The sequence below is a fragment of the Bombina bombina genome, chromosome 8 (genome assembly GCF_027579735.1).
Source record: "Bombina bombina isolate aBomBom1 chromosome 8, aBomBom1.pri, whole genome shotgun sequence".
Classification (NCBI taxonomy): Eukaryota; Metazoa; Chordata; class Amphibia; order Anura; family Bombinatoridae; genus Bombina; species Bombina bombina.
The window spans coordinates 161,026,317-161,039,855 of NC_069506.1; the positions used below are offsets into that span (position 1 = coordinate 161,026,317).

Consider the following 13,539-nt stretch of genomic DNA (forward strand, 5'->3'; position numbering starts at 1 on the left):
AATAAAGACAGCCAATTCCTGCTGAAAATAATCCACACCCAAAATAAAGGTTTAACGAAAAAACATAAGCAGAAGATTCAAACTGAAATTGCTGCCTGAAGAACTTTTCTACCAAAAACTGCTTCAGAAGAAGAAAATACATCAAAATGGTAGAATTTAGTAAAAGTATGCAAAGAGGACCAAGTTGCTGCTTTGCAGATCTGGTCAACCGAAGCTTCATTCCTAAACGCCCAGGAAGTAGATACTGACCTAGTAGAATGAGCTGTAATTCTCTGAGGCGGAATTTTACCCGACTCAACATAGGCAAGATGAATTAAAGATTTCAACCAAGATGCCAAAGAAATGGCAGAAGCTTTCTGGCCTTTTCTAGAACCGGAAAAGATAACAAATAGACTAGAGTCTTACGAAAAGATTTCGTAGCTTCAACATAATATTTCAAAGCTCTAACAACCTCCAAAGAATGCAACGATTTCTCCTTAGAATTCTTAGGATTAGGACATAATGAAGGAACCACAATTTCTCTACTAATGTTGTTGGAATTCACAACCTTAGGTAAAAATTCAAAAGAAGTTCGCAACCACCGCCTTATCCTGATGAAAAATCAGAAAAGGAGACTCACAAGAAAGAGCAGATAATTCAGAAACTCTTCTAGCAGAAGAGATGGCCAAAAGGAACAAAACTTTTCAAGAAAGTAATTTAATGTCCAATGAATGCATAGGTTCAAACGGAGGAGCTTGAAGAGCTCCCAGAACCAAATTCAAACTCCAAGGAGGAGAAATTGACTTAATGACAGGTTTATATACGAACCAAAGCTTGTACAAAACAATGAATATCAGGAAAGAATAGCAATCTTTCTGTGAAAAAGAACAGAAAGTACGGAGATTTGTCCTTTCAAAGAACTTGCGGACAAACCCTTATCTAAACCATCCTGAAGAAACTGTAAAATTCTCGGTATTCCTAAAAGAATGCCAAGAAAAATGATGAGAAAGACACCAAGAAATATAAGTCCTTCCAGACTCTATAATATATCTCTCGAGATACAGATTTACGGAGCCTGTAACATAGTATTAATCACGGAGTCAGAGGAAACCTCTTTGACCAAGAATCAAGCGTTCAATTCCATACCTTTAAATTTAAGGATTTCAGATCCGGATGGAAAAAAGGACCTTGCGGACAGAAGGTCTGGTCTTAACGGAAGAGTCCATGGTTTGGCAAGATGCCATCCGGACAAGATCCGCATACCAAAACCTGTGAGGCCATGCCGGAGCTATTAGCAGAACAAAACGAGCATTCCCTCAGATTCTTGGAGATTACTCTTGGAAGAAGAACTAGAGGCGGAAAGATATAGGCAGGATGATACTTCCAAGGGAAGTGATAATGCATCCACTGCCTCCGCCTGAGGATCCCGGGATCTGGACAGATACCTGGGAAGTTTCTTGTTTTAGATGAGAGGCCATCAGATCTATCTCTGGGAGCCCCCACATTTGAACAATCTGAAGAAATACCTCTGGGTGAAGAGGACCATTCGCCCGGATGCAACGTTTTGGCGACTGAGATAATCCGCTTCCCAATTGTCTACACCTGGGATATGAACCGCAGAGATTAGACAGGAGCTGGATTCCGCCCAAACCAAAATTCGAGATACTTCTTTCATAGCCAGAGGACTGTGAGTCCCTCCTTGATGATTGATGTATGCCACAGTTGTGACATTGTCTGTCTGAAAACAAATGAAACGATTCTCTCTTCAGAAGAGGCCAAAACTGAAGAGTTCTGAAAATTGCACGGAGGAAGTTCCAAAATATTGATCGGTAATCTCACCTCCTGAGATTCCCAAACTCCTTGTGCCGTCAGAGATCCCCACACAGCTCCCCAAACCTGTGAGACTTGCATCTGTTGAAATTACAGTCCAGGTCAGAAGAACAAAAGAAGCCCCCTGAATTAAACGATGGTGATCTGGTCCACCACGTTAGAGAGTGTCGAACAATCGGTTTTAAAGATATTACTTGATATATCTTCGTGTAATCCCCTGCACCATTGGTTCAGCATACAGAGCTGAAGAGGTCGCATGTGAAAACGAGCAAAGGGGATCGCGTCCGATGCAGCAGTCATAAGACCTAGAATTTCCATGCATAAGGCTACCGAAGGGAATGATGAGACTGAAGGTTTCGACAAGCTGTAATCAATTTTAGACGTCTCTTGTCTGTTAAGAACAGAGTCATGGACACTGAATCTATCTGGAAACACAGAAAGGGGTTACCCTTGTTTGAGGAATCAAAGAACTTTTTGGTAAATTGATCCTCCAACCATGATCTTGAAGAAACAAAACACAAGTCGATTCGTATGAGACTCTGCTAAATGTAAAGACTGAGCAAGTACCAAGATATCGTCCAAATAAGGAAATACCACAATACCCTGTTCTCTGATTACAGACAGAAGGGCACCGAGAATCTTTGTGAAAATTCTTGAGCTGTAGCAAGGCCAAACGGTAGAGCCACAAATTGGTAATGCTTGTCTAGAAAAGAGAATCTCAGAACTGATAATGATCTGGATGAATCGGAATATGCAGATATGCATCCTGTAAATCTATTGTGGACATATAATTCCCTTGCTGAACAAAAGGCAATATAGTCCTTACAGTTACCATCTTGAACGTTGGTATCCTTACATAACGATTCAATAATTTTAGATCCAGAACTGGTCTGAAGGAATTCTCCTTCTTTGGTACAATGAAGAGATTTGAATAAAACCTCATCCCCTGTTCCGGAACTGGAACTGGCATAATTACTCCAGCCAACTCTAGATCTGAAACACAATTCAGAAATGCTTGAGCTTTCACTGGATTTACTGGGACACGGGAAAGAAAAAATCTCTTTGCAGGAGGTCTCATCTTGAAACCAATTCTGTACCCCTTCTGAAACAATGTTCTGAATCCAAAGATTGTGAACAGAATTGATCCAAATTTCTTTGAAAAAACGTAACCTGCCCCCAACCAGCGGAACTGGAATGAGGGCCGTACCTTCATGTGAACTTAGAAGCAGGCTTTGCCTTTCTAGCAGGCTTGGATTTATTCTCAGACTGGAGATGGTTTCCAAACTGAAACTGCTCCTGAGGACGAAGGATCAGGCCTTTTGTTCCTTGTTGAAACGAAAGGAACGAAAACGATTGTTAGCCCTGTTTTTACCTTTAGATTTTTTATCCTGTGGTAAAAAAGTTCCTTTCCCACCAGTAACAGTTGAAATAATAGAATCCAACTGAGAACCAAATAATTTGTTTTCCTGGAAAGAAATGGAAAGTAGAGTTGATTTTAGAAGCCATATCAGCATTCCAAGTCTTAAGCCATAAAGGCTCTTCTGGCTAAGATAGCAGAGACATAAACCTAACATCAACTCTAATAATATCAAAAATGGCATCACAGATAAAATTATTAGCATGCTGGAGAAGAATAATAATATCATGAGAATCACGATCTGTTACTTGTTGCGCTAGAGTTTACAACCAAAAAGTTGAAGCTGCAGCAACATCAGCCAATGATATAGCAGGTCTAAGAAGATTACCTGAACACAGATAAGCTTTTCTTAGAAAAGATTCAATTTTTCTATCTAAAGGATCCTTAAACGAGGGGTACCATCTGACGTAGGAATGGTAGTACGTTTAGCAAGGGTAGAAATAGCCCCATCAACTTTAGGGATTTTGTCCCAAAATTCTAACCCTGTCAGGCGGAACAGGATATAATTGCTTAAAACGTTTAGAAGGAGTAAATGAATTACCCAATTTATCCCATTCTTTGGAAATTACTGCAGAAATAGCATTAGGAACAGGAAAAACTTCTGGAATAACCGCAGGAGCTTTAAAAACCTTATCCAAACGAATAGAATTAGTATCAAGAGGACTAGAATCCTCTATTTCTAAAGCAATTAGTACTTCTTTAAGTAAAGAGCGAATAAATTCCATCTTAAATAAATATGAAGATTTATCAGCATCAATCTCTGAGATAGAATCCTCTGAACCAGAAGAGTCCAAAGAATCAGAATGATGGTGTTCATTTAAAAATTCATCTGTAGAGAGAGAAGATTTAAAAGACTTTTTACGTTTACTAGAAGGAGAAATAACAGACAAAGCCTTCTTTATGGATTCAGAAACAAAATCTCTTATGTTATCAGGAACATTCTGCACCTTAGATGTTGAGGGAACTGCAACAGGCAATGGTACATTACTAAAGGAAATATTATCTGCTTTAACAAGTTTGTCATTGACAATTATTACAAACAACAGCTGGAGGAATAGCTACCAAAAGTTTACAGCAGATACACTTAGCTTTGGTAGATCCAGCAGGCAGTGATTTTCCTGTAGTATCTTCTGGCTCAGATGCAACGTGAGACATCTTGCAATATGTAAGAGAAAAAACAACATATAAAGCAAAATAGATCAAATTCCTTATAAGACAGTTTCAGGAATGGGACAGAATGCCAAATATCAAGCTTCTAGCAACCAGAAGCAAATGAAAAATGAGACTGAAATAATGTGGAGACAAAAGCGACGCCCATATTTTTTAGCGCCAAATAAGACGCCCACATTATTTGGCGCCTAAATGCTTTTGGCGCCAAAAATGACGCCACATCCGGAACGCCGACATTTTTGGCGCAAAATAACGTCAAAAAATGACGCAACTTCCGGCGACACGTATGACGCCGGAAACGGAAAAGAATTTTTGCGCCAAAAAAGTCCGCGCCAAGAATGACGCAATAAAATGAAGCATTTTCAGCCCCCGCGAGCCTAACAGCCCACAGGGAAAAAAGTCAAATTTTTGAGGTAAGAAAAATATGATAATTCAATGCATAATCCCAAATATGAAACTGACTGTCTGAGAATAAGGAAAGTTGAACATTCTGAGTCAAGGCAAATAAATGTTTGAATACATATATTTAGAACTTTATAAATAAAGTGCCCAACCATAGCTTAGAGTGTCACAGAAAATAAGACTTACTTACCCCAGGACACTCATCTACATGTTTGTAGAAAGCCAAACCAGTACTGAAACGAGAATCAGTAGAGGTAATGGTAAATATAAGAGTATATCGTCGATCTGAAAAGGGAGGTAAGAGATGAATCTCTACGACCGATAACAGAGAACCTTATGAAATAGACCCCGTAGAAGGAGATCACTGCATTCAATAGGCAATACTCTCTTCACATCCCTCTGACATTCACTGCACGCTGAGAGGAAAACCGGGCTCCAACTTGCTGCGGAGCGCATATCAACGTAGAATCTAGCACAAACTTACTTCACCACCTCCCTTGGAGGCAAAGTTTGTAAAACTGATTTGTGGGTGTGGTGAGGGGTGTATTTATAGGCATTTTAAGGTTTGGGAAACTTTGCCCCTCCTGGTAGGAATGTATATCCCATACGTCACTAGCTCATGGACTCTTGTTAATTACATGAAAGAAATGAGGCTCTGCCTACTATAGTGAAAGGCCCTTCCTGACTGGAAAGGTGTCTAAACAACTGCCTGGCGCCTAAAAACGTTCCCCCACAATAAAAGTTTTATAAATCACCTCAGATTTCATAAAAAACTTAAATAAAGCAATCGATTTAGCCCACAAGAGTGTCAACCAGTGTATAGCCCATAATAAGCCTTCATTCTGTTAAGCGTCTAAGAAAATGGCTTACCGATCCCCAAGAGGGAAAATGACAGCCTTCTAGCATTACACAGTCTTGTTAGAAAATGGACTAGTCATACCTTGAGCAGAAAAGTCTGCTAACTGTTCCCCCCAACTGAAGTTCTCTGGGCTCAACAGTCCTGCGTGGGAACAGCAATTGATTTTAGTTACTGCTGCTAAAATCATACTCCTCTTTTAAACAGAACTCTTCATCCCTTTCTGTTTTTAGAGTAAATAGTACAAACCGGCACTATTTTAAAATAACAAACTCTTGATAGCAGAATAAAAAACTACAACTAAACACCACATACTCTTCACCATCTCCGTGGAGATGCTACTTGTTCAGAGCGGCAAAGAGAATGACTGGGGGGCGGAGCCTGAGGAGGGGCTATATGGACAGCTTTTGCTGTGCTCTTTGCCATTTCCTGTTGGGGAAGAGAATATTCTCACAAGTAATGGATGACGCCGTGAACCGGACACACCAATGTTGGAGAAATGTTCTTTTATGATTTAGATAGAGTATGCAGTTTTAAACAACTCCAATTTCTATGATCAAATTGTCTTTAATTCTCTTGGTATCTTTTGTTGAAAAGCAAGGATTTAAGCGCAGGAGCTTGCACGTGTCTGGAATACTGTATGGCAGCAGTTTTGGGAAGAATGTTATCCATTAGCAAAAGCACTAGATGGCAGCACTATTTCCTGCCATAATATATATATATATATATTATATTATATATATATAAAAACACAATCATTAAAAAAATGCAAATATATTTATACATATAGATAGTGCTGATGAAACAGCCGTTAATAGACTGAGAAACATGTTGCTTTAGTTTTTAATAAAAACCTTTTTAATTTTTATCACTCTCGAGTTGTTCATTAGTGCATGGCGATTGCCTGTTTTATGCTGTTCCCGAAGTCCCTGTTTTACCTGCATATAGGTCAACCGGGCAACTGCAAAGTTCCAGTCTGCACCTAATGGACCTGGACGTTCTATAATGATGTGAGTGTTCCTCTAGATACATTCTCTTGGTTTACAAACTGTACTTGGCCATGCAGTCTGCTGTGTCTCTTATTTAGAACAGTGTGTACAAGAAGAACCACCTTTTGGGATCTGGACCTAACGACATTTGGATCATGCATGACCAGAGGCCAGACAACTGGGCGACTGAAGTTCTAGCCTACTTATATAACACCATATGGTGTATACCGAATGTGAGTGTATACTTACCTATTATTATTATTATTATTATTATATCTGATGTTTGTGGCTGTGCAAGGCCATTTGGCGCCCTTATGTTGTTTTTTCTAGTTTTCTCTATTTCCTACCATGATGTGCTCCAAACACCTACGTAGGTATCTCTTCAACAAAGAAATACCATGCGGGCTGAAGCAAAATTGATAACAAAAGTAACGGGTAACTTTAAAAAAAATAAAAATGTATGTAATTCCTTTAAAGTGATGGTAAAATATATTATTGAAATTCTGCATATAAACCTGTATATGCCACGGATAATGAACATATTATATTTCAGTAATTTTTTACAAACATTTTAATGCCATATCCATAGCTACATTCTATTTTGCACTTTTAGGGCTGGATGACCAGCAGTGTGCTAACTTTTGCAAAAGCGATATATTTTTTTTTCTAGCTTTATGCGCACATCGGAAAACAGAATTTATGCTTACCTGATAAATTACTTTCTACAACATTGGTGTGTCCGGGCCACGGCGTCATCCATTACTTGTGGGATATTCTCCTCCCCTACAGGGAAAGGCAAGGAGAGCACACAGCAAGAGCTGTCCATATAGCTCCCCCTCTGGCTCCGCCCCCCAGTCATTCGACCGACGGTTAGGAGAAAAAGGAGAAACTATAGGGTGCCGTGGTGACTGTAGTGTATAAAGAAAAAGAAACATTTTTCAAACCTGATTAAAAAACCAGGGAGGGCCGTGGACCGGACACACCGTTGCAGAAAGTAATTTATCAGGTAAGCATAAATTCTGTTTTCTCCAACATTGGTGTGTCCGGTCCACGGCGTCATCCATTACTTGTGGGAACCAATACCAAAGCTTGAAGGGAGGGAGCAAATCAGGTTACCTAAACAGAAGGCATCACGGCTTGCAAAACCTTTCTCCCAAAAACAGCCTCCGAAGAAGCAAAAATATCAAATTTGTAAAATTTGGCAAAAGTGTGCAGAGAAGACCAAGTCGCTGCCTTACATATCTGATTAACAGAAGCCTCGTTCTTGAAGGCCCATGTGGAAGCCACAGCCCTAGTGGAGTGAGCTGTGATTCGTTCAGGAGGCTAACGTCCGGCAGTCTCATAAGCCAATCGGATAATGCTTTTCAGCCAGAAAGAAAGAGAGGTAGCAATAGCTTTTAGTCCTCTCCTCTTACCAGAGTAAACGACAAACAAGGATGAGGTTTGTCTAAAATTCTTTGTTGCTACTAAATAGAACTTTAAAGCACGGACTACATCTAAATTGTGTAACAAACGTTCCTTCTTTGAAACTGGATTCGGGCACAGAGAAGGAACAACTATTTCCTGGTTAATATTCTTGTTGGAAACGACTTTTGGAAGAAAACCAGGCTTGGTATGCAAAATAACCTTATCTGAATGGAACACCAGATAGGGTGGATCACACTGCAAAGCAGATAATTCAGAAACTCTTCTAGCAGAAGAAATAGCAACCAAAAACAGAATATTCCAAGATAGCAACTTGATATCTATGGAATGTAAGGGTTCAAACGGAACCCCCCTGAAGAACTGAAAGAACTAAATTTAGACTCCAAGGAGGAGTCAAGGGTCTGTAAACAGGTTTGATTCTGACCAAAGTCTGTACAAAAGCTTGTACCTCTGGCATAGCTGCCAGTCGTTTGTATAACAAGACAGATAAAGCAGAAATCTGTCCTTTTAGAGAACTCGCTGACAATCCCTTATCCAAACCTTCTTGGAGAAAGGAGAGGATCTTAGGAATTTTAATCTTACTCCAGGAGAATCCCTTGGATTCCCACCAACAGATATATCTTTTCCATATTTTATGGTAAATCTTTCTAGACACAGGTTTTCTGGATCTATCACTGAATCTGAAACCCACGCTTGGATAAAATCAAACGTTCAATTTCCAAGCAGTCAGCTGCAGAGAAATTAGATTTAGATGTTCGAATGGACCTTGCACTAGAAGATCCTGTCTCAAAGGTAGCTTCCATGGTGGAGCCGATGACATATCACCAGGTCTGCATACCAAGTCCTGCGCGGCCACGCAGGAGCTATCAGAATCACCGAGGCCTTCTCCTGTTTGATCCTGGCTACAAGCCTGGGAAGGAGAGGGAACGGTGGAAACGCATAAGCTAGGTTGAACGACCAAGGCGCCACTAATGCATCCACTAGAGTGGCCTTGGGATCCCTGGATCTGGACCCCGTAGCAAGGAACCTTGAAGTTCTGACGAGACGCCATCAGATCGATGTCTGGAATGCCCATAATTGAGGTCAACTGGGCAAACACCTCCGGTGGAGTTCCCACTCCCCCGGATAGAAAACCTGACGACTCAGATAATCCGCCTCCCAGTTGTCTACTCCTGGGATGTGGATTGCAGATAGGTGGCAGGAGTGATCCTCCGCCCATTTGATGATCTTGGATACCTCTCTCATCGCCAAGGAACTCCTTGTTCCTCCCTGATGGTTGATGTAAGCTACAGTCGTCATGTTATCTGACTGGAATCTTATGTATCCGGCCTTCGCTAGATGACGCCAAGCCCGGAGAGCATTGAATATCGCTCTCAGTTCCAGGATGTTGATCGGGAGAAGAGACTCTTCCCGAGACCATAAACCCTGAGTTTTCAGGGAATCCCAGACCGCGCCCCAGCCTGATAGACTGGCGTCGGTCGTGACAATGACCCACTTTGGTCTGCAGAAACTCATTCCCTGAGACAGGTGATCCTGTCTACTGGAGCATGCACAGTTGTAATGGTCTTAGATGAATTCGAGCAAAAGGAACTATGTCCATTGCTGCAACCATCAACCCTACTATTTCCATGAACTGAGCTATGGAAGGCTGCAGAATAGAGAGAAGAACTTGACAAGCGTTTAGAAGCTTTGACTTTCTGACTTCTGTCAGGAAGATCTTCATTTCAAAGGAATCTATTATTGTTCCCAAAAAGGGAACTCTTGTTGACGGAGACAGGGAACTCTTTTCTACGTTTACCTTCCACCCGTGAGATCTGAGAAAGGCTAGAACAATGTCTGTATGAGCCTTTGCCTTGGAAAGAGACAACGCTTGAATTAGAATGTCGTCCAGATAAGGTGCCACTGCAATGCCCCTTGGTCTTAGAACCGCTAGAAGGGACCCAAGCACCTTTTGTGAAAATTCTGGAGCAGTGGCTAGTCCGAATGGGAGAGCCACGAACTGATGTTTGTCCAGAAAGGCGAACCTTAGGAACTGATGATGATCTTTGTGGATAGGAATATGTAGATACGCATCCTTTAAATCCATGGTAGTCATATATTGACCCTCCTGGCTTGTAGGTAAATTGTTCGAATGGTTCCATTTTGAACGATGGAACTCTGAGAAATTTGTTTAGAATTTTTAAATCCAGAATTGGTCTGAAAGTTCCCTCTTCTTTGGGAACTACAAACAGATTTGAGTAAAAACCCCTGACCTTGTTCCACAGTTGGAACTGGGTGTATCACTCCCATCTTTAACAGGTCTTCTACACAATGTAAGAATGCCTGTCTACTTATTTGGTTTGAAGATAAGTGAGAAATGTGGAACCTTCCCCTTGGGGGTAGTTCCTTGAATTCTAGAAGATAACCCTGAGAGACTATTTCTAGTGTCCAGGGATCCTGAACATCTCTTGCCCAAGCCTGAGCAAAGAGAGAGAGTCTGTCCCCTACTAGATCCGGTCCCGGATCGGGGGCTACCCCTTCATGCTGTCTTGGTAGCAGCAGCAGGCTTCTTGGCCTGTTTACCCTTATTCCAGCCTTGCATTGGTTTCCAAGCTGGTTTAGTCTGGGAAGCGTTACCCTCTTGTCTAGAGGCTGCTGAGTTAGAAGCCGGTCCATTCCTGAAATTGCGAAAGGAACGAAAATTGGACTTATTCTTAGCCTTGAAAGGCCTATCCTGTGGGAGGGCATGGCCCTTTCCCCCAGTGATGTCTGAAATAATTTCTTTCAATTCTGGCCCAAAAAGGGTCTTACCTTTGAAAGGGATATTAAGCAATTTTGTCTTGGAAGATACATCCGCCGACCAAGACTTTAGCCAGAGCGCTCTGCGCGCCACAATTGCAAACCCTGAATTTTTCACCGCTAATCTCGCTAACTGCAAAGCGGCGTCTAAAATAAAGGAATTAGCTAACTTAAGTGCGTGAATTCTATCCATGACTTCCTCATACGGAGTCTCCCTACTGAGCGACTTTTCCAGTTCCTCGAACCAGAACCACGCCGCTGTAGTGACAGGAATAATGAACGAAATAGGTTGAAGGAGGTAACCTTGCTGTACAAAAATCTTTTTAAGCAAACCCTTACCGGTTTTTATCTATCACAGAATCTGAAAACCCACGCTTTGATAGAATCAAGCGTTCAATCTCCAAGCCGTCAGCTGGAGGGAGACCAGATTTGGATGTTCGAATGGACCCTGAACAAGAAGGTCCTGTCTCAAAGGTAGCTTCCATGGTGGAACCGATGACATATTCACCAGGTCTGCATACCAAGTCCTGCGTGGCCACGCAGGAGCTATCAAGATCACCGAGGCCCTCTCCTGTTTGATCCTGGCTACCAGCCTGGGAATGAGAGGAAACGGTGGAAACACATAAGCTAGGTTGAAGGTCCAAGGCGCTACTAGTGCATCCACTAGAGTCGCCTTGGGATCCCTGGATCTGGACCTGTAGCAAGGAACCTTGAAGTTCTGACGAGACGCCATCAGATCCATATCTGGAATGCCCCATAGTTGCGTCAACTGGGCAAAGATCTCCGGGTGGAGTTCCCACTCCCCCGGATGGAATGTCTGACGACTCAAATAATCCGCTTCCCAGTTTTCCACACCTGGAATGTGGATCGCAGATAGGTGGCAGGAATGATTCCTCCGCCCATTGTATTATTTTGGTCACTTCTTTCATCGCCAGGGAACTCCTTGTTCCCCCCTGATGATTGATATACGCAACAGTCGTCATGTTGTCTGATTGGAATCTTATGAATCTGGCCTTTGCTAGCTGAGGCCAAGCCCTGAGAGCATTGAATATCGCTCTTAGTTCCAGAATGTTTATCGGGAGAAGAGACTCTTCCCGAGACCATAGTCCCTGAGCTTTCAGGGATTCCCAGACCGCGCCCCAGCCCACTAGACTGGCGTCGGTCGTGACGATGACCCACTCTGGTCTGCGGAAGCTCATTCCCTGGGATATGTGGTCCAGGGTTAGCCACCAAAGGAGTGAATCTCTGGTCTTCTGATCTACCTGAATCACTGGAGACAAGTCTGTATAGTCCCCATTCCACTGTTTCAGCATGCACAGTTGTAATGGTCTTAGATGAATTTGCGCAAAAGGAACTATGTCCATTGCTGCAACCATCAACCCTACTACTTCCATGCACTGAGCTATGGAAGGACGTGGAACAGAATGAAGAACTTGACAAGCGCTTAGAAGTTTTGACTTTCTGACATCTGTCAGAAAAATCCTCATTTCTAAGGAATCTATTATTGTTCCCAAGAAGGGAACTCTTGTCGACGGAAACAGAGAACTTTTTTCTATGTTCACCTTCCATCCGTGAGATCTGAGAAAGGCCAGAACAATGTCTGTATGAGCCTTTGCTTTTGAAAGGGACGACGCTTGTATTAGAATGTCGTCCAAGTATGGTACTACTGCAATGCCCCTCGGTCTTAGAACCGCTAGAAGGGACCCGAGTACCTTTGTGAAAATCCTTGGAGCAGTGGCTAACCCGAAAGGGAGGGCCACAAACTGGTAATGTTTGTCCAGAAAGGCGAACCTTAGGAACTGATGATGTTCTTTGTGGATAGGAATATGTAGGTACGCATCCTTTAGATCCACGGTAGTCATAAATTGACCTTCCTGGATAGTAGGTAGAATCGTTCGAATGGTTTCCATTTTGAACGATGGCACCCTGAGAAATTTGTTTAGGATCTTTAAATCCAGAATTGGTCTGAAGGTTCCCTCTTTTTTGGGAACTACGAACAGATTTGAGTAAAATCCCATTCCTTGTTCCGTCATTGGAACTGGGTGTATCACTCCCATATGTAACAGGTCTTCTACACAATGTAAGAACGCCTGTCTCTTTATTTGGTTTGAGGATAAGTGAAACATGTGGAACCTTCCCCTTGGGGGTAGTTCCTTGAATTCCAGAAGATAACCCTGAGAAACTATTTCTAGCGTCCAGGGATCCTGAACATCTCTTGCCCAAGCCTGAGCAAAGAGAGAGAGTCTGCCCCCCACTAGATCCGGTCCCGGATCGGGGGCCACTCCTTCATGCTGTTTTGTTAGCAGCGGCAGGCTTCTTGGCCTGCTTACCCTTGTTCCAGCCTTGCATCGGTTTCCAGGCTGGTTTGGTCTGTGAGGCATTACCCTCTTGCTTAGAGGATGCAGAAGTAGAGGCCGGTCCGTTCCTGAAATTACGAAAGGAACGAAAAACAGAATTTATGCTTACCTGATAAATTACTTTCTCCAACGGTGTGTCCGGTCCACGGCGTCATCCTTACTTGTGGGATATTCTCTTCCCCAACAGGAAATAGCAAAGAGTCCCAGCAAAGCTGGTCACATGATCCCTCCTAGGCTCCGCCCACCCCAGTCATTCGACCCACGGACAGGAGGAAATATATATAGGAGAAACCATATGATACCGTGGTGACTGTAGTTAGAGAAAATAATTCATCA

At 42.4% G+C, this 13,539-nt stretch overlaps 1 protein-coding gene across 1 annotated transcript in view; it reads right to left on the reverse strand.

The window, feature by feature from the left end:
• The window catches only part of KDELR1 (KDEL endoplasmic reticulum protein retention receptor 1), a 100,269-nt gene that overhangs the window by 20,759 nt on the left and 65,971 nt on the right, over nt 1–13,539 (reverse strand). The gene's annotated exons all lie outside the window — the stretch shown is intronic.